Below are 25,691 nucleotides of genomic sequence, written 5' to 3'. Positions count from 1 at the left end.
GATATAGCTTATTCACAAAACTCTAAAAGAAAAGTAAAAGATAGGTACAATGTGTTGCTGGCTCTTCACGTAGCTCAATACACTTCAGATAACTATCTTGAAGTATCTATTTACTCTTTGACGGTTGCTTCCTGTTCCAGTTTATTTCTAAATGCTCTAAACACAGCAGCATCCCTCCAATCACCTTTGTAAATCGGTGATGCGCGACAGTCATTGGCTCAGTGTTTTGCACACCGGTTCATCACCTGATAACACAGCTTGTGATTGGAGGAGAGAGAGTCAACATGTCTGCCGGAAATCTCATTCACCAAAACATGTCATATTAAAGAGTTGTTTGTTTAGTAGGCATTAGATAAATAAGTTCATAAAACATGGAATTATCGCTTTTAATGTTTTTCCAAAGTGTCCAAAATAACACAGTGTTTCCATGATGGATTACCAAGCACCTGGGTGGATTATAACTACAAGTGAATGCTTGTTGTAACGACTGAGTGGTGCACTGCAGGACAGTTTTTAAAGTAAGTTGCTACATGCATCCCTTATAGAGATATTATTAAAAATATGAAGAGAGTGCTTTTGCAATCGCAGGCGACTGATGCGATCTGTGTAGTTGCTGGCTGCAGTTCTCAGATGTCTTGTGAATCAAACAGTGTTGGCGATGTGATGTCTTTCAGTTGAGTCATTTCTGTGGGTGGCATTCATGTATTTATTCCAATAAAACCGCAGTTTCAGCTGTACAACATGTCACTTTGATGTGTGCCAGAAAATGCCCGAGCTGCAAATGTTAAAGCTTTCATGTAGGAACTCACTGGTGACATCAACTTGCACTGAGTGACCTGCTTACAGTATACGGCTTTTAACCGGAATTTCAGTGTAAATTAATCCATGAAAAACAGATTTAAAGATTATTCCTGTCTACTTGTCTGCCACTACAATTTTTTTTAACGTTTTTAAAACTGTGTCTGTGATCAAATCGCTCTTATCTGAGATATACATTCATAGTCTACCTGTCAGACAGATCAAATAAAGTTATATGTAGATTATATGTAGTTCTTGGATCATCTTGTTGACATTATGGGCAAATATGTGTCCATAAAAAGCACTAAATGTGTATCTACTGGAGTCAGAGTTTGAGCAAATGGCAATAAATCAGAGGATTACAATGTTTGCATGCAACAGTAAAACAACAGATGTTGAGGGTTTACTGGTTACTGGTACTTGGTTTGAGTTTATTATGATGATCACAACAATCTGAAACCAAACCAAACTGATATTTTGTGCATGCACTGTGCAAGTATATCCTCTGAGATTCATTGAGACCACATGTTACATTCAGTCTGTGATTACACACAGCTGTCAGAGAGAGAAGGTTTGTAGGTGGGTCTCCGGGGCCATATGTTGGGGGTCAGGAGAGCAGTGTAATGTGTTGAACTGGGGCCGGAAGGGTGAGACTCAAACAGGCCTGTCGCTGCAGTCGGTCCCGGAGAAAGAGAGAGGCCTTTCAGTCAGAAGGACACACACAGACAGCTGGAAGAGGGATTAACGTGTGTCGTTGTGAACAACCTGTTGCCATCTGTACTGTGTGTGTTTGAGTGTGTGTGTGAGTGCTTTTCCTTTTAAATGTTCATGTCCACAAGAAAGATGCTTTCACATTCTTTTGCATCACTGAGATCACTTTTCAATAGTGTCCTGGTCTTTAGTCTGTTATTAAATCACTCTTTAATGCGGCTATAATCAATATTTTCATGTAAATAATGGACCACGTGGCTAATTGTATGTGAAAGGAGTCGCTTGAAGTGATAAACCCACAGAGCATTATCTCCCGACTCTCCAGTCCACCTCAGCTCTGTAGCGTCTCATCAGCATAGTTTCCAGATGCAGAAGGTAGCTTTACTTTGGAAAAAATTAAATTAAACCCTCTGTATGCTATCTGTGTAGCACTGAACTATAAACAGACAAAGTTAGCAACTAGCTGGTGAACATAGTGGAGCATGTAGCAGCTAAATAGCCAGAAATTCTCCTTAGACGTTGGTGGAGAGAGAGCTAAAAGAGAGTGAATACTGGACTTAAATTCATCAGATGCCTATACCAGCACCTCTAAAGCTCAACAGTTTACATGTTATATCCATAGACTGTATGAAATATGGTCGTAGTCTCTGTGACGTCATCCATACGTTTCTGAAGAGCCGTTGTGAAGCTCAAAGTGGGTGGCTCTGGCAGTGATGACACAGCCTAACCAGGCAGTAAACATGTGTATTTCTGCTGTAAAGTTGGGCATTTTAACACGGGGGTCTATGGGGATTGACTTGCTTTTGGTGCCAGCCTCAAATGGCCATTCGATGAACTACAGTTTTTCATACTTCCGCATTGGCTTCTCAGCACCGGAGGTTGCCGCTTGGTTATATCTCGTTTGTTCAATTTGTACCCAAACAAAAAAAAGAAGTAGTGGTATTAAAGAGTTCAGGGAAACATGTTGCTAATGATCGGTTCATTGCACAGCAAGTCAAAGTTGAACCAGCAGAGGGTTTGTCAGTAAGCTGTGATGTGTGGGTATTTTAGCACTCGTCTTTGTTTTCGCTACCAAAAAGGTTCATGTTTGTTCCCCAAATGACTTTTTAGCGATGTCGCCAAGTTCCCAGATCTTCGCAAATAACTTTGGTGAGTACCGTGCCATTATTACGGTTAGGAACGACAGCGAAAAGTTAGATCCAAGTTGTTGTGAACTGGGCTCCAGTATCCGAAATCGCATACTATTCACTACATAGCCAATATGTGTACTATAGTTCAACATACTTTTGTGTGTATAATCAGCAGTAAGTATCTTTTCAGACGCACTGAGCAGTAATTTTCGTCGTCCCTGAGAGCCTCCTTGCCGGTTGGAGATGTGTAACCATGGTAACCCATGCCAACCTCGTGTGACCAAAACACCTGTTTGTGACAATCAAAGTCTGAATTAATTTAAAATATATAATATGCCTCGCTAAGTGATACACTTACTACTATTGACGTTACAGAGCTGTCCGTCAACATCTGTCATGAATGATGTCGTCACTACCGCATTGAACTGTGGGATATTTATGCCGCCATAGTGTCCATAAGTTGCATACTGTAATATTTCACCAGAAATAGTATGCAATTCACGTACTATTGGTTTCATACTAAGGACATACAAAAAAAATCTCACATACTATTTTAGCGCACTAAATAGCATGTTAGTGTGGAATTTCAGACGCCACCCTGGAATTATCCTTTAAGGGTACATATGGGTTAAAATTAGACTTTATAACACTAAAAATATCCGGAGTGATAATCATAACTCCAGTCCAGTTTACCCTAGTTTGATCAGTCACCTTTTGCAAAGGTTTCTTTTGGTTGATATGGTTTAAAACAAGATTATAGTCCAGTTTCTCTGCCTTTTCCCATTAAGACCCAACGCTACAGCAGCTAGTGGTTTCTACTGAATGAGAGTTAATGAACACAGTTCATTCCTCAGCTCGCCACAGACCCCCAACTAGCGAGCCACCTCCCCTGATGGCTGCCTAGACGCCAGCTTGCCTCTGAAGTCATGGCACAGCTTATTTGGTTTTGTGGCCTGACCAGCGGAGCAGATGATTCCTCGGGGTCCAGCGCTGAGCGAGACTTTCACCCTCTCCTCCCCTCTGAGAAATGCACTGTGGTCGCCCCAGCTTTGTTACTCCCACCGGCTGGAACGCTATTGTCATGGAAATCTCTGTTGTGTTTTCCTTGTGTGTGTGTGTGTGCGTGTGTGTGTGTGTGTGTGTGTGCGTGTGTGTGTGTGTGTGTGTGTGTGTGTGTGTGTGTGTGTGTGTGTGTGTGTGTGTGTGTGTGTGTGTGTGTGTGTGTGTGTGTGTGTGTGTGTGTGTGTGTGTGTGTGTGTGTGTGTGTGCGTGCGTGTGTAATACCCTGCAGTGGGGTGGGACAGACTACAGAGAGAGCCAAGGAAAACACAGCGCTGCCTCTGGTCTATAATATTGCCTCCCGCCCTCCTTTCATCCCTCCCTCCGTTGCACCTCATCCTTCTCCCTTCCCACCCTCCATCCTCGCCATCCCCTTCATCCCTCCTAATGCCCTCCAAAAATTATGAAGCGAGGCCAAGAGTCTGGATCTGGACTGGGCAGGAAATCACAAGGGTGGACCCCCGTCGCCCCTCCTTGAAAGCTTGGGTGGGAGTCATGCCCTCAGATCTGGATTGTGTCACTGCTCCGTCCAGCTGATAGGGTGGAGCTCTCCCTCCAGGGTTTATTGGGTCACTACATGAAGCAGGGAGACAGATTGCATTAGTTTGAATGCACACGTGCATGAAAAATGCAAAACAAAAAATTATCCACACAATGATGATCTTCAAGTTGGCAGGCAGTTGTGTTTTTCACAATTTGTTTCACTCCTTGTTATTTTTCGGGTTTGTGATTAAGGCGGAGAGTCCTCCCTGTTGATTTTGGACACATGAAGGCACCGAAGTGTAACGTGAGCAGAGGAAGTGGGGTCCTGAGGTGGTCCTGAAGGTGTATGAGCAGGATGAGGTGGTGGTGGTCAGATCGGGCCAGGCCGGGGTTCAGCACACATGCAGACGAAGGTATGCAGGACCTGACTGGGAAGTTATTTTAAGAGAGAGCCCTTCTGGAAATTCACTCAGAGCTGTCTGCCTCCGCTGCTTTTCATCACAGATGTTGCTGTACAGGCCACCGCATCGCAATTTCAAGTCATACAGAGGATGGAAAAAAAGGTTTAATTGAGCTTTACATCAATTTACCAAATAGAACAAACTGAATATACAACTACTGATGTACTTTAAAGTAACGCTCGACTAATTTTACACGTCAGTTTACTAGTCAGGGCGAGTACTACGCAGCCTGTGAAAACAGTGATGTCTTCCTGTGGCTCTGGAGGAGCTTTGGGATGACTTGAGTAATCTTGGCTTGGGCTTGGAAACTATTTTAACAAACATTCTTACACAACGGCATGGCGTTGAAAGATTATCTTCTATGTTCTTTGGAAGTGATGTCCTCCATCGCCATTATTGATTTTGGCTACGTGGTGGCAGCAAAACAAGCTGTTAACACGACATTGACATATCATCTGAAAGAATGTTACTGCGAGGTTGTTAGCAACATGCAAAATTAGGAGAGCAAGAAAAAGTTAAAGTAAGGAAAAAAAAAAAATGTTGTTAGCTAAACTGAAAATTGAAGTATGTAAAAACAGATCTGCCCAAAGTTGGCCCTTCAGATGTTAGCAAATTTTTCATTTTAAATTGAAATACTTAACGATATTTAGGAGGCTGTAGCAGGCTCGGATTTAGAGTCATCATATGAAACTAGAAAAACTAAGGAATCTATCGGTACCAACCATGTCAGCTTCTTAGGAAGGAGGCTAAATACCACTTCAAAGTTGGGCTAAATTTTGGCGAGGAAAAACTGGGCATGGCCATTTTCCCAGGGGTCCCTTGACCTCTGACCTCAAGATATGTGAATGAAAATGGGTTCTATGGGTACCCACGAGTCTCCCCTTTACATACATGCCCACTTTATGCTAATCCCATGCAGTTTGGGGCTAAAACCGTGCAGTTTTCTGAATGCAGTATAAATGTGTTATTTGTGCCTATTCTTAAAATGGTGTGTTTGAATATTTCTGCATACTGGGGTCCCTAAACAGTCTTGGAAATGCATAAATTGGGTATCACTGGAAATGAGCCCAATTGTATTCAGCAGATGGGTTTTAAGGGGTGTGAGCTATGTAAAAGCTAAAATAACATTCAATTAGGGGAACATGGGATCCTCGTACCATTTTGCATCTTAACAATACAATAGGTGTTTACTCTTGGCCCGTGGTCAACCAATGAGTTCCAGGGAAAAAGTTTGGGCACCTCTGTGTAAAAAGGTGGGTGGACAACACAAGACATCAATTAATACATTAATGAATAAAGTGTTAAAAGCATTTAACATATTAATAAGCATTATCTTGCATAAGTTGATACTCTGGACCAAGGCTACTAGCTTCCATGGTTTAACTTCTATGGTGACCTTAAAGCAGCCATGTTTGTTTGTTTCCAACGTGACGTAATCACAGCAACTGTTTTGCCTCATTATTGCTTCCAAGGAAACGTTGGGTCTTCCCATATTCACGAGAATATATCTTAACACTTCTCCTACTGTAGTACCTCTCTAGTCTTTACAAACACCGGCAATGTGTCCTGTTTACAAAGTGGGCGGTTGTTTTTCTCTACTGGCGTGGAAGATTCACTGAGATCTGTCTAATTGCTGGTAATATCTGTTCACAGTTTAGTCTCCGACTGTCCAGGAATGCTTAAAACCACAATCAGAGGGAGTGTGGGGAAGAAAAAAAAAATCACAGAGCTGCAGACCGGAGGGGAAAAATGTTGGCGTGCCTCCAGATCCGAACAACCAGAGCAGAACCTTTTCTTTTTTTTGTTCTTATCTTTTTCCCCTTGCGCTCTGACATTTGCACAGGGCGTGATGTGAGCAGATTAACCGCGTCAGCCTCTACACTTCTGCATTGTATGTCACGCTCTTATTTGTGCAGTGTTTGATAATGCTATCTAAGACTTGTATTTATTTTCCTACTTTAAATTTCACCTTTGAAGTGACTCGTGAAATGACAAAGAGCTGTTGCAGCTCTGGGCTGGGCTGCTTGTGTATTTCTTTTGTTTTTGGGTTTCCTTCTCATCAAGCAGGGTTTTCAGATCTTTGTCTGGGTGTAATAACATTATCTAATGGAATATCTGACTTATCTCTTCAGAAGATGACCTCAAAGTTCCTGACATAAACTAACAATTAGCTCTCAGATGCTAACAATCAGGGCTCTGCATTTACCTCTTTCATCATAATTACGCAAATAGGCAAAACCTCTCATGCAATGTTAATGCCAAAGTATTTCTTCTCATGCATTTTGACCAACATGCTGCCCGGGGTAAACTGACTGGCACTCTTATTCTCAGGCTTTGAGTTTAGTGATGGATGGTTTGTCTATGAGGGAATAAGCAGATCTTCCTTCCAACATCCACCATTTCAAACTTGAGTCACACTCTTAAACCAAAACACTGCGGGCAACGAAAGTAAAACTCACTTAACATGAGTGATGTTGTTCTGCATGGAAATATGAAGCAATACATATACTGTACATCAGGGAGCGTTGAATCACAGAGCATGGATGTCTGTGTTGTTGGAATAAAACCGTTTAATCACGCTTGGCTGTATGCTTTTCTACAGGCTGGTGTTAGCTTTTCAATTTTCCAGTTTGCTCTGACCATTTCACGGACAGATTGTCCCGGGGGGATGAGAAGGGGTGGGGGCAGTTTGGTATGAGACAGTCTGACCGAACCGTCAGTCATTGCCGTGTCTGTTTAACAAATGCATTTTTTCTCCTAAATTGAAAGCAAATGTTAAGATTTTTTATCAGCTTGTGCAACCACAACATATCCGCAGGGGAGATCAATATCAGCGACCTGATGATTTTCTTTGGCTTATTTCTGAGATTTCAAAACTTTTTTTTTTTTTGCCTGTACCCTGTTTAAAAGCAAAACAGTCCCCCCCACACACACTTTGTCATGGTCATAGGGTTTGTTTGTACATTGTTTAGTTTTAGTTTTTAGTAGGGCTGTCAAAGCTAACACGATAATAACGCGTTAACGCAAATTTGTTTTTACGCCACTAATTTCTTTAACGCATTAACACAAATGATCTTTCGGAGGTTGTAGCGGCTCAGTTTTAAACCTAGAGTGAAGATACGGCATCATATGAAACTAGAAAAACATAAGGAATCCACTGGTACCAACCATGTCATACTAGCTTTTCGCAAAGAAGGCTAAGGGGTCCGTTGACCTCTGACCTCCAGATATGTGACTGAAAATGGGTTCTATGGGTACCCACGAGTCTCCCCTTTACAGACATGCCCACTTTATGATAATCCCATGCAGTTTTGGGGCAAGTCATAGTCAAGTCAGCACACTGACACACTGACAGCTGTTGTTGCCTGTTGGGCTGCAGTTTGACATGTTATGATTTGAGCATATTTTTTATGCTGAATGCAGTACCTGTGATGGTTTCTGGACAATATCTGTCATTGAATGGTGTTGCTAATTGATTTCCAATAATAAATATATACATACATTTGCATAAAGCAGCATATTTGTCCACAAAAAAGAAGCAGGACATGTAGATAGAATCACCGAAAAGAGAGTTTAGTGCTGACATGTATGTATTAATCATCCATTGTTTTAATTGGGTACTGAAAGATCTATACATGTTGAGTTTTCTGATGTGAATTGGCATTATATTCCACCAGGCGGAATGGCTAAAGGTACTTTTCCGCAACGGAATAGTCTAATTTCCTCTTATAGACCCCTCTAGTGATACGTGATAGTTTCCTGTTTTACTTTGTAAGCCACTCTCCTCATGTGTCATGTCTTGTTTTACTTCCTGCCGTTGAGTGTTTTCCCACCAGTTTTGATTGTCTGCCCCGCCCTAATTGGTTACACCGGTCCCTCATTGGTCCTGCTCTCACCTCACCTCCTGCTCACCTGTTCTCACTTCCCTAATCAGGCATTCGCTTGTTCCTTGTTCCTAGAGTTTAATGTTTTCGCCTATATGTTCCTAGTGTTTAGTTCTTCCCAGTGTTTAGCATTCTGTGTGTTTTGGGGATTTACTGCTGTTACCTGCTTTTCTCTGGACTCTCAGCCTGTAAGTCATTTATCAATACTCTTCCTGCTGCCTTCATCTGTGTTTTGGGTTCAAACCAGTGATTCCTGAGTTTCAGGAAGAGACATGAGGAGAGTGGTTTACAAAACAAAACAGGAAACAAACCACAAACAAACCCTGGGACCATGACACACTTGTAGTACTTGAAGAGAGCCCAATGTAACAAGCAAGCAATCTAAAGCATACCATTCTAGTTATTAGGCCTTTCACTGGGTTCAGCGCACATCACAGCGCGACTTTTTTGAAAAAACGTTGTTGTGCTGCGCAAGCTATTGGAAATAATGGGTTTCAAAGCGCAGTTGTGCTGTTGCTGCGTTCTGTGTGAAAGGCCCATATAAAGGGTCGTGTCTAGAAGGTAACCAACGAGTTGGGAACTCTTTCGAATAGTTAAGGTTAGACATTGACCTTGAATGGTTAAGGTTAGGATAGGTTGTCGGGCAGCTAGTCTCACAAGAGTTTTTGCAAGTTTTTGCAGGTTACCTTCTAGACACGCCCCATATAAAGGTATAGGCAGTCAAAAAAAGCGCATTTGTTATTATTAGTATTCATTTGCATTGTGATTTGCTGTCATAAGGACGGATTCATTATAACATTGCTGTGTTTTTCTGTCCATTTCCTGCCATTTCTGATGCTGTCATTCCTTGCCGGTCTACCAGTATAGTCATCAGTTCCAGTATACCCCCTGAACCCTCACTGAGTTTAATCAGAGTCACTTGTGAAGTGTCTGAGGAATGGGACGGCACTTTGTGAAATAATTTTAACTAGACAGAGACATTGCTACGCAAAGTAAAATGTTTCAATACAGTCCTGCCGTCATAAGACAAATAAGTGCATATATTGTTATACGAAGTACTGGTCAACGACATGTGTGTTTATAAAGGATGTCATCTTGAAGACTCCTGCATGTTTAACTTCACAACGCTATGCATTGTGGGGGGGTTCCCTGAAGCAAAGTCTGCAGAATTGTGGACGTACAGAAAGTGCGCATGAAGGGCTCAAATCCTTCAAACACTTTGCAGATTTCACAGTGGGACAGCCCTGAACCCTGACATGTTTAGCGAGAGCATGTGGCTCTGAGTGCCTTTTGGGAGACATTGGAACTCGGCCAATTCCCGACATTTTGACAGCACATGTGTAATTAATAACATTAAAGATGATGGCTGTATTCCACTTTGGCGTGCACGTTTCAGGGCCCTGGTATTGTGACATGCTGACTCACTGTCTTTGCTTGGCTTATAAAACAGAGCCATCACTTATGTTATCAGTCACACCTGTGTTTGTCCTGCTATGACAAGTCAAAATGTCTGTGTGAAAGGTCACCTGATCCTCACCTGCCAGCACACCTGCCTCTCAGTCCTCCTAACTAGCCGTTTACCACATATAAGTCATCCATTGTGCCACCATAGCCAAAGCAGTTCAACCTCTGTTCTTGTTTGCCTGCCTGCTGTTTAAGGACTCCTTCCTGTTTTGGGTTTCTGGCTGCTCCCCGTCTGAATTCACTGCAGCTGGTGAGATGGTCAACTTGCTGTTGATGCCAGTTTTTAAATGTTACTTTAAAGGCTTGTGGCAACCTAAGGGGCTGAAAATGAGCCAATGCTTGAGGCTGGCATCAAAAGAAGTCAATCCCCATAGACCCCATGTTAAAATGTGCAACTTTACAGCAGAAACAAACATGTTTACATGGTACAAAAAATGTTTTTGTCTCTTTAGCTAATACTGCCGTTCATGACAACTGTACGGGGGGGTGAATTTTCATTTAACTTAAATAATGTTAAGGCTTAAAGTCATGCATAATTAAGGACGTTTTACTGTCGTCCGGCAGTCGCTTTCAGTCCAAAATGGCGGAGGCATAGCTTTGCTGCTGGGCGCTGACATTGCAATGGAACGAACAATTGACTTTCACTTCTTGCCAATATCCATTCTTTGCCAACGGTACCTTGCCCTGCAAGGCCTCGCTCTTCCCCAGTTCCACCCTCTCGTCCAAATATGGGCACTTCTGTCTCCAAAAAACCAAGATGGCCACGGCCAAAATGCCAAACTCAAGGCTTCAAAACAGTAGTCCACAAAGCAATGGGTGACATCTCTCTGTGACTACGTCCACTTCTTATATACAGTCTATGGTTAAAGGTTGTCTACAGTCAAGTTCAGTCATTGTCATGAAACTATCCTGACAATAAAATGTGTGAAACACCAGGAGAGAGAGAGAACGTACGTCACTCATTAGTGGAAGAGGGTAAATAGAGAGAGTTGGCAGAGAGGAGGCTTTTGGATAGGACACACTGAGATAATGATTTTTTGTGGCTTTTGTTTCCCAAAGCAGGAATGTTGTTTACAGGGATTGGACAGCGTCTCAGGAATGCACACTGTGCTCTGAGGAAATGGTTCTTGTCTCCAGAGGGAACTTCTACAGCCTGGCTGCAACCCAGAGGGGAGAGGTTGATGGGGACTTTATGTGTAGCACAAGGAGCATGTTGAGTCTATGAAGAAAATAACCTTACTCCTCACTTGATTTATTACCTCAGTAAACATTGTGAACATGAGTTTATGGTCTCAATCGCTAGTTTCAAGTCTTCTTCAATACAGAATGATGTTCATTTTGTAAATGATGGTCCCATTTAGAGTTAAATAGACCATAAAGCAGGGGATGCTTTAGGGCGTGGCTACCTTGAGATTGACAGGTCGCTACCACGGCGTCGTCCGGTCTGGAAGTTGTCTGTGTTTTCGTCTTACAACTTTAACCCTTTCACAGTGTGTTTTCAGTTCATGAAAGTTAATTATAACCTTTTTGGTCACCTAAAAATGTCTTATTCCGCATCCGGGTGTAGTTAGCTCCACCCTCTTGTGTCACTTCTGGTTGCAAATAACCAAGATGGCGACAGCAAAAATGCCGAACTCAAGGCTTCAAAATGGCAGTCCACAAACCAATGGGTGACGTCACGGTGCGTCCACTTTTTATATGCAGTTTATGAAGCTAACCATGAATGTTTAAATAATAACATGACTTGTTGCCTCTTGGAAATTGCAAACATCATTAACAACTTTTAAAGTAACATGTAAGGCATAATGTACAGCGAGCCGGTCATTGTGAAATAAACCTCGACAGAGTGATTGCTGTACATTATCCCGCTTATTACACGGCTACTTAAATTAAGAAATCAATAATTTGACACAAAAACGATCCACCAGAGTCTGACATCAGAACTGCATCCATAGCAACGGTCTGCTATAAAGAAATAACAGACCATAGAATGCCCTGATTGACCAATGTGATGGAAAATTACATTGTATGTACTGATGTCTCTTTATGCAACAGTGGAAAGTTACTGTCTGGGTGCTCTTCGTCTCATGTAGTGGGAAAGTACTGAGTGTTGACTTTTACTGGGACACTGTTTGGGTAAAACAACTCTTTATCTGTGCAAAACAACTCCTTTTCTCACAGTCCCTGTTGTAGATTTCTATATAGTCACATTGTAATAATCTCCGGGAGCGCACTCTTCTGCAGACTTTGTGCGACTCTGTATAACCAGTGCCTCTTCTTGCAAGAATAAAATACAACAAAGACATTTCATCTGTTTGGGATCTTGATTTCAACGTCTCACCCGGTTAATAGTTGATTTGTTGGACTCAATCAGGTCCTTTGGATCCCAGTAGAGACGGTCCAGAGTCGCTGGGGATCGGTCCTGTCGTCTCTTAACTTGTAAAGGTACAGGCAGGAGGTTTCTCCTGGATGATCAGTCACCGGTCTCCCGTCGTCTCAGGACGATCTTCCACGGGATCCTGCCGACAACGCCAAATTGTAATGGAAATTCTTTCAGTATTCCAAGATGAGTTCTAATGAACGTTGAAATCAAGATCCCAAACAGATGAAATGTCTTTGTTGTATTTTATTCTTGCAAGAAGAGGCACTGGTTATACAGAGTCGCACAAAGTCTGCAGAAGAGTGCGCTCCCGGAGATTATTACAATGTGACTATATAGAAATCTACAACAGGGACTGTGAGAAAAGGAGTTGTTTTGCACAGATAAAGAGTTGTTTTACCCAAACAGTGTCCCAGTAAAAGTCAACACTCAGTACTTTCCCACTACATGAGACGAAGAGCACCCAGACAGTAACTTTCCACTGTTGCATAAAGAGACATCAGTACATACTTTTATGTTGATCAATAGAATGATCAAAAGGGGGAAATGTGATGGAAAATTACATTGTATGTACTGATGTCTCTTTATGCAACAGTGGAAAGTTACTGTCTGGGTGCTCTTCGTCTCATGTAGTGGGAAAGTACTGAGTGTTGACTTTTACTGGGACACTGTTTGGGTAAAACAACTCTTTATCTGTGCAAAACAACTCCTTTTCTCACAGTCCCTGTTGTAGATTTCTATATAGTCACATTGTAATAATCTCCGGGAGCGCACTCTTCTGCAGACTTTGTGCGACTCTGTATAACCAGTGCCTCTTCTTGCAAGAATAAAATACAACAAAGACATTTCATCTGTTTGGGATCTTGATTTCAACGTTCATTAGAACTCATCTTGGAATACTGAAAGAATTTCCATTACACCAATCAGACCAATCAGAATCGAGTATTCAACACAGCCGTGTACTAAATAAATATAAAATGAGCAAAATGACTCAGCAACTTTCTGGGCTAAATCTTGCCTTGGATTTATTGAGAAACTGATTTTGGTGGATAGTTTCGAAGAATTTCCAGCCACATGTTTTTACAGCTTGAAAATTGGAAGCAGCGCCCACGATCATCCAATTAAGTGAAAGGAAGGTTCGAGCTGAGTGAAGAAGAAAACTGTCAATCATGTCGTTCAGCCCTCTTGAAGTTACGTCCGACTCATCCGTGGAGAGAAGTGCTTCTGTGATGGAAACAAGTGGTTCTCATTTCAACAGTGCTCAACCTCCTGTTGAGGATCCTTTCAAAACAGTTGGTGGATGGATGAGAGCTGCTGCTGGTTAACCCGTTTGCTCCTTCATATATTCTTGTGCATCGCAGAGAATAATAGGGAGTTAGAACAGTCTGTTAATGAGCAGTTAATGCCTTTAGAGACTGTGAAGGCTCGCCCGTTTTTACTGATCTGAATCCTCAGCGGGTAAAGAGAAGTACTAACACAGCCCACAATTCCAAACCCTTTATGGCGTGGTGCCTTTTATTGAGGTCTGTTTTAAACAGGATGCTTTAATTTCTTCCAGATTTAATGATCGGGTAGTTTTATTGAGCTTTTTGAATCTCAGTTGCCACTAAAACATACTTGTAGCAACCTCGAAATTATCTTTTCAGCACTGTGACTTTTACATCTTGACTTTATTTGGTAAACTGCACACGATAATTAGATTTATATTACTCAGGATACTTTCATTATAGTTTAATAATATAAAACTTGGCTCACAAACTGTGAAATAACCACTTATCCCCAAATGAATGAAAGTCACTCCCTACTGTATGTTTCATCTTTGCAAGAGGTAACTTGCATCCTTCCTACCTCGTCCTCTATCTCATATTTTCCTCTTGTAGTCACTGTACTTTACAAAACACAGTCTTAATATCTTCCGTTTTTCCATAATTTCTTTCATACATGATCAACCACGGTCACAGTTTTGACAGCCACCTTTCAAGCCTATACATGATTACTATCCAAAGCACGAATTTGGAATGGAATATCACTTTGAACTCCGGCTGGCAGTCGTATTGGATCGTGCAACACTTCGTCACTTCAGCAGCTCATTAGATGAGCGATATCTCTGGCAGCTGCTCAGAAGCCTTCAGGTTGCAGGATGTGATCTGAAATTTCCACAAGTTCAAATGTTGCCAGCAGTCACAAAAATATCAGAACTACTTCTCGTGCTCTTATTTGTTGAAAGGCTTTTCTACATGAACCATCTCATCTCGACATGAATATGCTCCTATATATAAATGTAGCCCTCTCTGGTGGAATTTGGGTCAGCGGAAAACAACAGGAATATTCATATTGGGAATCTGCAGAATGATGGTACATTTAGCAGGGCTGTAGTCAAGGCCACTTACAGGCACTCTGTACGATATTCAGAGCATGAATATAGCAGTAAACAACTATTGTCTTTGTAAAGATATACACCGATCAGCCATAACATTAGGACAGCACGGGCACCCTGACCGGTCTGCGGCTAAGCAGCCCCATACACAACAAACTGCGATGCACTGTGTGTTCTGACACCTCTCTATCAGAACCAGCATTAACTTTTTCAGCAATTTGAGCTCCAGTAGCTCTTCTATTGGATCGGACAACACGGGCCAGCCTTCGCTCCCCACGTGCATCAATGAGCCTCGTGTCTGACCCTGTCGCCGGTTCACCGGTTTTCCTTCCTTGGACCACTTTTGGTAGGTCCTGACCGCTGCAGACCGAGAACATCCCACAAGAGCTGCAGTTCTGGAGATCTGACCCGGTCGTCTAGCCAGCACTATTTGGCCCTTGTCAAAGTCACTCACATACTTGCCCATTTTTTTTTTTGAAGCGGCGACTCCATCCGTGATGAGTAGTCAGCGGGCAAATTGCTGTTTGCTGAAGACGCCTTATATACTGTGGGGTTCTGCATGTATTCGGGTAGGCACCTCCTTATTGACCGGCGATGTTTATACAAATTTCAGTGTGGGAATGCGTGCTCGTGATTGGAGGAGAGTACCCATAGAGTCCAGTAGAGGGCAGAGCCTGTGAGAGTTAATTTTATGTGAGATGTTGCAAAGATTCATTTTCAAATACAGTAAACAAATGTGTTTGGAATAGGAATATAGTGTAAAGGTGAAGGGACATTGGTGAAAGCTTTATAAAGATACAGAAGTGCTCAGATTAGAATTAGCACCACTGCAGTTTCCATGTGGTGACACACCAGCACTCTTACTCAATTAGAGACCGTGGTCCGGATGCAACAGCAGCATTTTGTGTTCTGGCATAATAGTTTACAGGCCGCCTTGTATTTGTCTGATCTAAGCCTGAGCTGTTGTCTTTATTTTTTCCCAGCAGCCCCGGCTATTTCCACAGCTGTCTGACTCGCTTGCTATCTAAAGATCTTTGGATTACACAATCTCCTCCCTTCTGCAGAAGCAAGACTTTGTCATGTGATGTCCTGAAAGCGCTCAGCAGAGAAACTATTCAGGCACGAAACATGAATTACCTGTCCGGGCCTGTAGCACCAAGGAACAGATTTCATCATTTTAGAGAAACGCAGACACGCACGTATACATTCGCAGCCCCATTGACATCTGTAAAGTACCAGGATTAATGTATGACATGTTTTCCTCCCAGCTCAATTGTGTAGAGCAAACAAAACCACAAGAATCACACTGTGTATGTCCTCAGCACTTGAAATGCACTCTAATGTGACAGCGCTGAGGCACTTGAGGTAATAACAGTATTTACTGTCTTTCACAGTCAAAAACCATTTAGAGGAGTTTGTCAAACCCGGTATTCTGATGTCACCAGTGGCGGAAAAAGTACTCCGATCTTTTCCTTAAACCTGCAGTCCGTAAACTTTTGTCTCCCCCCTCTGGCGGTGAGAGTAATTACATAAACACTGTCGACGCCTGCTTATGACGTATGCCTGTAGGTGAGCTCGCCGCATCTCCCCCGTTCCCTGGAGCGCTCTCTTCAAGTCTTCCCGTGCAAATTTTCTTGACTTTAATCCTTTCTCTGAACGTCAAGTTTCCTTTTTATCTGGCGCATCCACTCCAGAAACTTGACTTGGTGAACTTGACAACTGACTTTGACTGAATGTTGTGTTATTGACGTGCGTGCCGTGCGACCAATCATGTGATGACAGTCAAGGATATTTCCCATCACTACGGGAAAGTCGCAACAGACACCAGACACCGCAACTCTGGTATACTGCAAAATACAGAGAGCGTCCCCTGCTGGCGATAGACTTAAGCTGTGTTCACACTATGAGCGACAAGTATTAGCATCAAAATATACTCAAAGTACTCATTATGCAGAGTGGTCCATTTCAGACTTGATCCCTGTGGGGATCAATAAGGTCTCATGTTAACCTGTATTAATACTTCATCATTATGTAATTGTTGGTTATGTTTTGTAATTTCAAACTGAATCTGCAAAGTAATTACAAGTTAACAAATGTAGTGAAGTAAAATGTGCAATATTTGCCTCAAAATTGTACTTAAGTGCAGTACTTGAGTTAATGTACTTAGTTACTTCCGACCACTGGATGTCACATTACCGTACTGCCTCACAGGGAGTGATGTGTGGTTATTAACACAAGTAAAATATGTTGCTGGCTCATGAATTTGGTAGATAAGTCCATAAAATCAGTTTCCTATCCGTTGTCTGTGGCGCCGCTCCAGGCTGTACATCAGTCTGACTTCTTGGCTCTCTGCTTTTTCCATTTGCCAAAGAATTGTTCATGTTGATTAATGCTAAATTGACTGTAGCGAGTTGATGAGTCGGTATTTAAATGTCAGTGTTTATCGTGAAGCAGAGAGAATAGACAATAGGTTTATCATGGTACATCCTGTACTCTGTGGACACCTCTGATGTCACCCAGCGGTGATGACCGTGTGGAGGCTGCTGTGGCCTGATTAACTTGTCAGGAGACCTTCTTGAAAACATCAGAAAAACATTTCATTGGGACTTTCCGGAAGAATGTGCAAGCATTTCGGGTTCAACCCACTGGAATGTCCTCTGTTATAGCCAGGCAAATGTGAGGAACCAGCCTGGCTTTGGATCGGCAGGGTGTTTTGGAAATGTTAATATGAACCTGAGATGGATACTTTCGTCCAGAAGTGACCTCCAGGATTATCAGATCAAACGTTCATTGTGACAGTGAAGCCAGGGAAGATGTGACCTTTAACCTCTTGCCCTTTGATCTACACAAAACAAATGGATAGACCTACTGGGTGGTAGTGTGTGAAATATACAAAGCCAAACAGACACATTTTTAAGAGTTCTGCGCAGCTAAATGCCAAGATGAAAAGTCACGTATCGTACGCCTTCACCAAGCTATCTTTTTATTATTGACAACAACTCCAATCTGGAACTCCTTTTAGGTAGAAGAAAGCACTTCAGCCTGCTGAAATGCACTTTTTCTGATTTGTCTGGACAATAAGATGCATCTGGAACCAGTCAGTCTGAAGTCTGGGTCACCCCTCCCCCTCGACCATGTGTGAGCGGAGGGCAATGAGTCAGGGAGGTGAAGGAGGGCAGACAGAGACAGAAAGACCAAGATATAAGAAAAGTGTAGTTAGTACAGAAATGTGCCATGCACATTACTCTGCCACTAAGAGGTATATCAGTTTGTTACAATGGTAGTAAACAAGTTTTATTGAGTTTCATAAATAGATTTATAGACCGTTTCAACGGAATTGCATTGCTAGCCAACAGCTTGAGTCCATGTTTACTTCCTGTCATCTTATGTCATTCATAAGTTGCAGTGTATTTGAATGACATAAGCTGACAGGAAGTAAACATGGACCCAAGCTGTTGCCTAGCAACGCAATTCCGTTGAAACGGTCTATACATTGGCTATGTATTAATGAAAGACCATCACCTTCCGAGGTGATATTTGAACTGAGAGTTCACCAAAGTTGAACTCAATGAATGCAAAGATGTGAATTTGTGTCGCAACCGGAAGCAAGTGTTTTTTCGCCCCTTCGCTCGCATAGAACGGGAGTGAACGGGAGGCGAATGTTTACAACTGTGAAATGGTCTCTAGGCTGTCATGTTTTGTTAGCAAACATTCTGTACAGTAAGAGCAGGTGTCATTTTTAGCCATGCATCCTTTAATTTCCTCTCGTGCCACCAAAAGTTTGACATTTATGGTTTTGAGTTTGTGTCAACAACGATGGGTTGCCATGAAGTTTGGTTCCTCAGCTTTGTGTTAAGTGCTAACTAACAAATGTTAGCATACTACCACACTAAACTAAAAATGTTAATATGATAAACATTATGCTTATCATCATGCTTACTTAATACTGAACTAAAATGTTGATTTTCAACATGTTAGTTGGCCTATTGTTATTGAGACTATGTTAGCATGCTGACGTTAGCATTCAGCTCAAAGCACAGCTGTTCCAAAATAGCTAACTGCAGAGCTGCTAGACATTTCATGTTTTTTACTGTTTCAACTCATTCTTTCCAGTTATTTATCTGAAACTGGGTTTGTTAACTCTTGTGCAAAAACATACATTGAGGGGACAGCATGTGGTAATGACTCTGAATGAATTCCGAGCATTTAAAAAATGATTTCCGTGTTTTAAAAACACACTTGGGCTCTACAGTAGCCATGATTTCATCAGCTTCAAATCCCGTTGGCTTCCGTATCCTTGTTGCTGTTCTGTATTAATTAAACTATTAGCTGACATGTCAAACACTGACTGGATTTAGGAACACCGACTACATCTGTACACTGTGCACTGTTTATTCACTAATGGCTTTGATTCAGCTGGATGAGGAGTGAATGTTCAAGTGAAGAAGAAACATGACTCATTCATTTGCAGAGACATACTTCCCCTCTCGTGTCAGTTTAGAACTTTTTAGAAATAAATGTTCGCATTTTCTGGAGCATTTTCAAATTTGTTTGACAAAGCGATAAATCAGCACTTTATGGGAGTTTATTTCAAACAAATCCACAGTAGGAAAAAGAGGTCAGATTAAAGGAAAGAGGGAGGAAATGAAGCTTTTCTGTTGAGTAAAATCATGTTTTTTCTGACTTTTTTAATCTAATTTTTGTTAGTTTTTCTTGTGAAGTATTTCTGCCCCCTCAGGCTTTCAAAAATCCTTCAAATGAACCAATCGGAGAAGGAAAAAGATACCTCTTTGGTTGAACTGTTCACAACTCACATTAACTCTAAAAGGCCACATAACCTGGGTTTAATGGTCACAAGTAGATATTGCTTCAATTCACGGGGTTACAAGCTAAAGTTTGGAACCTTTGCAATAAGGAGGTATCTGGATGTGTTTCTGCATAAAACTGAAAGTGAAAAAATACTTATCATGACCTTTCCAGAAAGGTCATGATAAGACTTTTCCACGATTACAGATTGCTCGTATCTTTAATTCAGTAAAGGGACGATAATTACCCCCAAAGACTGGCAGTGCCAAGATTCCTCTCCCAAAATAACTCCCGAATCTGGGTGTGAATGTTGGCTTTTGGCCCCGCTGTGACGTTGGCCCGAGCAGCAAGCAGCAGGAAGGGGGGAGGGATTACCAAAAACCCACCATGTGTGTCGATTCGACCATCTGTTGCCTTTGTTTCCTCCACATGCTCGAGGAGGAGGCCGCTGTAATCCTCCGCACCGTGGAGGTCAAGTCCATGTCACTGCAGTCAGTCCAGGAGTGAGACAACCATCCCGTCTGGTCATCCATGAAAGTGATGGCAACGATAAATTCTCAACTTAAATATCCCCTTTTTACTGCTTTACATACTTCAGGGAAGCTTGCTTACAAATGACCGGGAAATTTGAGGTTTAAAACTTGGAGTCTTGACCTGTTTGAAAAAGTCATGTGTGATTCATGTCTGCAGTGAAACAGTTGATTCAGACAGCTGCACTGCTGCTGGAACCTAAACATATTAGCTGCTGTGCTCTCAGGCTGATTTTTTCATTAAGGGAAACAAATGAGGACTCTGGGTTCGCCGTGTCCTCTGAGGTATCCTGTCGAGGGGCTGGAGGCGCACTTTTCCTCCCCAGGCTATGCAGACGTGAAATTGCTCCTTTCCTTCACTCAGCATCTTTTTTTTTTTCTTCTTCGTCTTCTTTTATAGACATCTGCTGGCACTTTGGGCCATAACGCTTTTACCATGTGCCCCCGCATGCAGCACTGCAGACCTGAAAGAAATCCACACTTTTCCCAATTTTAGACGAGCCAGGTGAGTTACTTTGGAGGTTTCAGGCATTTAAGAATGTGTTAAGTAATATAAATGTGACTTGTAACATGACGCCCAAGCACGACAAACCAGTAGCAACAAGACATTTTGACTTTTTTTATGATACAAAATTGCTTCGCACCACGCTGGAGCCGTTTCAACAACCGTTCCCTTCTGGAAAATAGGTAGTTATAACTCACCCATACAGGCTTCAGCTGTGTCTGATGGAAAAAGCCTAAATGGAGGCAAAGTTGACCGGTTTTCATCTCCCCCACTTCCTCACTCGCACAAATTAGGTAGCCGCGGAGAAGTGCACTGTTAGCATTACTTTGGCACTACCTCAAGGTTTTGGAACTTTTTCCAAAGTGTCGTTTTACTGCCATTGAGGCCTTTTTTTTGCTTCACTAATACTCTGTGGTGTACATCATAGAAGTGTGTTGCAGACGAACTTAATTTGTCTGAAAATACTGTTTAAGTCGCCTTTCGACACTCTAATAAGTGTGGTGATTTATGCTTCGAATTTAGAATTTTCGCTCCTCTTGTCAGTCGTGGGTTTCTAAGTGAACTTGATGACGTCTCCTCCTGGCTCATATCATGACGGTGACATCACCCCCGCCGCTCCAGTTGCATAACAAAAACCTGAGAGAGGCGGAAACGTTACCATCAGACACAGGAATTTGGTTCATATAGAAACATCTGGATTGTTTTTTTTTCTCTTTTTTAAGTTGAAAAGGTTGGAAGTCATCAAGTGCATCTGTAACGTACTCTTTGTTCCTGACAGCCAGCGGAGCAACTGTGACCCTTCAGCATCGCTATGTGTCAACACGACAGAGAGGAACTGTTACTGCGATGGCACCTAATAGTATTGTTAAGACACCTGATGTCAGGGTTAAAACAGAAGAGGGGGCTCAGATATTATTAAGATCTATGCCAACACCTCATTCATTTTAACAACAGAGCTGTTGATTCGAGCTGTCCGAATGAAATGTTTGCTCCCTAAACATCTGGAACAGATTAAAGGGGAGAGCTGTGTTTTTTTCTTTAACATATTGTGCTAGGCTACAGTTTGGCATTCATCAGCTGTCTTTGAGCATTAACGCAGCAGGGGAGCCTCACTCATATAAGGAAACTTTCAATAAAATGTTCCTAGACTAAAAATGAATATCAGAATAACCGTTTTTTGAAGGATTTTCCCTGCACATCTATACAGCTAAAGAACAGATGTTGTGCTTTTTGGACAATGACTAACATATGCTGTCTCATAAGTTTAAATAAGTATACTTAAAGGAGCTAAATTCAAAGAGCATTAATATAGCAGCAAACAACTTGCAATGTAAAGATATAGAGGAGTAATGTCTACCAGAGCAGAGAATGAAGTCACTCTCCCTCTTTGTGTGTGTTGTAATCAGAGCTTCTCTTTTCTTTGTTTACATAGTTGGGCCTGTTACGGCAGTTACAACTGATAATGACATCCCGACCCACGGCCCCATCGCAGAAGCGTAGCACCCAGTCCGGTTACTCCAGGTAAACACTGTTAACCCTATGTTCCCTCAGCCCTGTGTTCCCTCAACCTTATATTCCCTCAGCCCTATGTTCCCTCAGCCCTATGTTCCCTCAACCTTATGTTCCCTCAACCTTGTTTCCTCAGCCCTATGTTCCCTCAGCCCTATGTTCCCTAAACCCTATGTTCCCCCAGCCCTATGTTCCCTAAGCCCTATGTTCCCTCAGCCCTATGTTCCCTAAGCCCTATGTTCCCTCAGCCCTATGTTCCCTCAGCCTTATGTTCCCTCAGCTCTATGTTCCCTCAGCTCTATGTTCCCTCAGATTATGCCATTGTTCCCTCAGCCCTATGTTCCCTCAGATTATGCCATTGTTCCCTCAGCCCTATGTTCCCTCAGATTATGCCATTGTTCCCTCAGCCCTATGTTCCCTCAGATTATGCCATTATTCCGACAACCCATTATTCCAAAACCCCATGACCCGCCCTTCTCTGCCTCTGATTGGCTTACCCTGATATTCTTACTCTAGTCCTAACCAATCTCACTCCTCATGCCTAAACCTAACCAACCCAACCAACATGGGGCTGAGGGAATACAGGACTGACCCCTCTGTTGGCACCGTTGCCGTCGTTTGCACTGTTTCTGCTGTTAGCACTGTTAGCTGTCGCCATGCACGTAGACCCTCAATCATGCTCGGAATTTGTAATTTAGCACCTTGTAAACAATAATTAATTTGAAACAAGACTGCGTCTACAGCCATGGTAGCAGCTCTGTCAGGGTGTAATTAAGGGTTCACAAAAGTTGGCAGAATTCATCGTCTAGGGATCATAAATAGCAAATTTCATAGTAGTTGTCTAGATATTTCACTCAAAACCAAAACGGTCAACGTCTCTGGTGGCACTGGAGGAAAAGTCAGGGGATCACTAACCTCAGTAGGCTTCAGCCTGCGGGGAACATGAATGTCTGTACAAAATGTAATGGCAATCCATCCAGTAGTTGTTGAGATATTTCAGTCTGAACCAACAGACCACGCCGGCCACGGCGTTACCATGGCTAAAAACACAATATAACAGATAATAGACCTAACAGATCGCCTCCTCCGACCCAAACCTTGAATTTGATGTGAATAATTCTGCTCTATTCAGACTCCTGGCAGGACGTGCGCATATTTCCTTGCGTCTCATTTATTTTGGTATAATGTCACCGACTGTGTCCGTTTGTTTACTCGCACACAGAAATTTGGATAACAGCTCCTGGCTGTTTTGGTTATATTCAGGACAAACTGTTTGTGTGTGTCATCACACATCCTGCTCACAAATATCCTGATTTACTGAGTATAGGTAGAAAAAAACAGTAGTAATATGACAACAACAGCATGTTTCAGTGTCCCAGTTTTTCATCAGTGTTGTGCCTTGGTATATTGTTTGTGTATTTCTATACTTGAGAGAGGAGTTATATGGGTTAATGTGAATAAAATATGATGTTCCAACTATAAAACAGAATACGTGAGTAGTCTAGATATGTCTGCATGGAAACAAACTCACAATATCGCCGCACAAATCCACAAAGAAGAGAAAGACAGAAGGCGATCACCCTCATTACTTTTATTAACATTTTTTGGTCCTCTTCCCTTAAATCAAGTGACAAATGACTTACTGGAAATCCCCATCTGTTATTTCAGAGACCGAAACTAAAGCAGCGCAACTCACCCGGTCACACGTCCATGTTAAGAGTCAGTCACCTGTGTGAAATGCCTGGCATTTAACTCGTCATGCAGCATTGGAACATGAGAGGAAAAATGTCATTATGAAACCCTGATTGGGGCTGCGATGCGAGCGCTTCTTCAAATAGTTTTTGCACCTTGCATGTCTTTCTTCTGCCCAAAATCTGTCTTTGCATTTGGTGTCCTTTCTTTGTGGAATGTTTTTTTTTTTTTTTTTTAGTTTTTCCAAATGCTCTTCACATTTTCCTCAGAGTAGAACAGATTCAATTACAAAACCAGAGAGCACATTCAATTTCACTTCAACCAAACAGAGTAAAAAAAAAAGGAAGCCCGGTAGAAAATGTCTGACTTCTTTGGTCTCGGAGAAACTGCGATGAGTACAAATGATGAAGTATGAAAAGTAAAGGTTTGTTCAAAATAAACACCACATTTAGACAGCGAAGAGTTAAAGGCAGCAGATGTGGACTGAGCAGTAACCGAGACACTTAATCTGAGTCACACTAACACACAGACACAGGGACCATTTGTTTACTGAGAATCCTGCACTGAATCAGCACTTTCTTTGTTATGGGAGAACCATAATATGGCTCTATAACCTCACATTCTGAATCTCACAAAGACCACACAGAGATGTCACAAAATAACTTCTCCTTTCACGTTTCATCCACAGTCAAACACACCACTAACAGATCAAAACCTCCGAGTCTCACAATTGACGAATAAACACTGGAAACTGCTCGAGGAGAAGCGTGTCACGCTCACAGAAACATCCCCGCTACACTTCTTGAGGTAATGCTCGTAATTGCAAACGCAGACTCCACATAAACCTCTTAAGGTTACACAACGCTAAAGATAGTCTCGTCAAAACCGCGAGTTGCCATGAATGTTTTCTTTTCTCTTGTTAAACAGGATGAGTAATGTTACTGGAACAGCTCTTATTTAGTAATAAACACGCATCCAAGCAGTGAAGAATGGGATCCTCACAGTCACATAGATCTCACTCAGTGTGGAAAAAATAGTCCACTAAATGTGGAAAACAAAATGTAAAAAGTGACACGTCACTGTGATCACAGCTGGAAGAAGAGACTTAAGATATACTGTATGTATTATTATTATTATTATTATTAAAGGAATAGTTCAACATTTTGGGACATATGCATATTCGCTGTATTGCTGAGTATTAGATGAGAAGATTGATACCATTTTTTATGGCTCTAGCCAGCAGCTTGTTAGCTTAGCTTAGCATAAAGACTGGAAACAGATGAAAACAGCTAGCCTGGCTCTGTCCACAGGTAACTAAATCTGCCTACCAGCACTTCTAAATCTCACCAATTAAAGGCCTTTACACATCGGGAGCGTGACGAATAAACAACACGAAAATGTGAAATACTCGCCTGCGAATATTACGCATCAAACTAATCACACCAGCAGAAACTAACAGAATTTAAAAGATAGAAAATCTGCGACAGTTGCAACACTTAAAACAGATTTGGATAGATTTGCGCGGGCAGAGGACCAACTACCGCAATCCTATTGTCCCAGAGCAGCGTCTGGCAGTCAAGTTATTTCAATGAGTTTCCTTTTAGCAAAATGCTCGGAGTGAATTTGCCTCTGGTAAACAGTTAAGCAGTATGTGTCTAGGGCTTTTATTGTGAAAGGTAAGCAAGGAAGTAGTGGATCTGGTATGCGCTGCCTTTGGAGAGTGGTATCGATCTTCTCATCAAACTCATGGCAAGAAAGTGAATAGGCCCAAAATGTCAAAACAATTGTAAAAATGCTGTAACAGAGTTATTATGGGTACAGTGTAGATAATCTGAATTATATAATGTGGTTTTATTTGGGCATTAGATGTTGTGAACATTAAATCGTACTGTTTTTTTGACA

The 25,691-nt window shown here is 42.0% G+C and overlaps 1 long non-coding RNA gene across 1 annotated transcript; it reads left to right on the top strand.

The window, feature by feature from the left end:
- The first annotated feature begins 4,043 nt into the window (after nt 1-4,043).
- LOC141766771 (uncharacterized) lies at nt 4,044-22,117 on the top strand. Its single transcript, XR_012593683.1, has 3 exons — nt 4,044-4,594; nt 20,484-20,588; nt 22,021-22,117. It is a non-coding gene; the product is annotated as an uncharacterized LOC141766771 (long non-coding RNA).
- The last annotated feature ends 3,574 nt before the right edge of the window (nt 22,118-25,691 follow it).

Source organism: Sebastes fasciatus, chromosome 4 (assembly GCF_043250625.1).
Source record: "Sebastes fasciatus isolate fSebFas1 chromosome 4, fSebFas1.pri, whole genome shotgun sequence".
NCBI classification, from domain to species: domain Eukaryota; kingdom Metazoa; phylum Chordata; class Actinopteri; order Perciformes; family Sebastidae; genus Sebastes; species Sebastes fasciatus.
The sequence above is the reverse complement of the archived record's forward strand: the minus strand, read 5'-3'. Positions and strand labels throughout refer to the sequence as shown.